General features: G+C 39.3%; 1 pseudogene; it reads right to left on the reverse strand.

Annotated features, from left to right (window-relative positions):
• Positions 1–304: 304 nt before the first annotated feature.
• LOC144219972 (U2 spliceosomal RNA) lies at positions 305–513 on the reverse strand (annotated as a pseudogene).
• Positions 514–1397: the final 884 nt, after the last annotated feature.

Genomic DNA, 1397 nt, shown 5'->3' on the forward strand with positions numbered 1-1397 from the left:
TGAGATCATGACCTGAGCCAAAATCAAGAGTTGGACGCTCAGCCCACAGAGCCACCCAGGCCCCCAGCATCACTTAGAGAAGGATCTTCCAGGATGGTAGCAGGATTATCCCAGTGCTCCAAAGAGGCAGTGATACTTTAGGCCAGAGAAGTAGAGATTAATCATCTCCTCTCCTCAGAAGATCACTTTATGGTAGAGCCTGCTGCACACTTAGTTACCTGGAATACACAGCAGAGGTCACTCAGAAGGAGGAGATTTGTGTCTGGCCTCATGTTACATGACCCAGTGAGTCATCATGAGCCAAAATGGATTCCTTACAGTTGGAAAGAATTAATGTATATAACCATTTATTGAATATGATCAGTGTGCTCTTGGTATACTTCTAAAAGCCTCACAGCTACGTTAGCAGCATTTACTTGTCACTCAAACCCTGTGAGTTAGCCACTATTATATCTCCATTTCTGATAAGAACAGATACTCCATTTGATCTTAGCCAAAAGGCCGTGAAGCAATTATGTCCCCATTTCTGAGATGAGGAAACTGAGCTTGGGGAAGTTAATCAATAAACTCAAAATCATACAAACTGGAAAGTGATAGAATTGGAGGGTAATCCAGGACTGTCTATCATCTACACCCTCTGCTCTCAGCTTTTTGATCCTTCTTCATCCTCAGTTAAAGAGAGAGAATATTAGTAGAGTGTGTGCAAAGAGGGAAAAGGCCATATTCTTGGGGACTTGTGACTGGCTAGCAACATGCTTCTCCACAAATGCCCTTGCTTTCGTGATTTCCTGGCTCAGGAATTAAGTAAGTGCTCCTGCACCAAGCATTGTCAGGAATATGGATTTTTTGCCTTTCACAGGTTGATGTGGCCCATGACAGGAATCATGCACATCAGGGCTGAATATATGTTGCTAGAAATAGATTATTTCAGGAAGTCAGATTCATACAGTTAAAATAGAAGTGAAGGAAACTAGAGGAAAGATACAACCTTCTAATCTGTGACTGAATCACGCACCATAATTGAGCCTTCTCATTTCCCACTCTTTCCTTCTTCATTTTGCAAGTGTCTCCAATTGTGACATTACTCCTTCGTATTTCTTTTTCTTGTCTTGCTATTTTCTCCATCCACCCTGTCTTTTTACTTTTCTAGGAAGATCCTATTCATTATTGAAATTATCAGAGAGTAAGGCAGAAGAGATAGTTCTTAGAAAAACAAAAGAAATCACATTAAATAAGTCAAGGTTTTCAGTAAAACCAGAGGTTATGATTTTGTTACTGATATTAATGAGAACATTATATACATAAATTTGTCCAACGTATTTTTTAAAAGCCTAATTTTTTGTTGAAACTATTCTAGGTCTTGGGGATATCAAAATAAAGAAGACAGAAACTTTTTC

Source organism: Crocuta crocuta, unplaced genomic scaffold, assembly GCF_008692635.1.
Source record: "Crocuta crocuta isolate KB4526 unplaced genomic scaffold, BGI_CrCroc_1.0 scaffold189, whole genome shotgun sequence".
Classification (NCBI taxonomy): domain Eukaryota; kingdom Metazoa; phylum Chordata; class Mammalia; order Carnivora; family Hyaenidae; genus Crocuta; species Crocuta crocuta.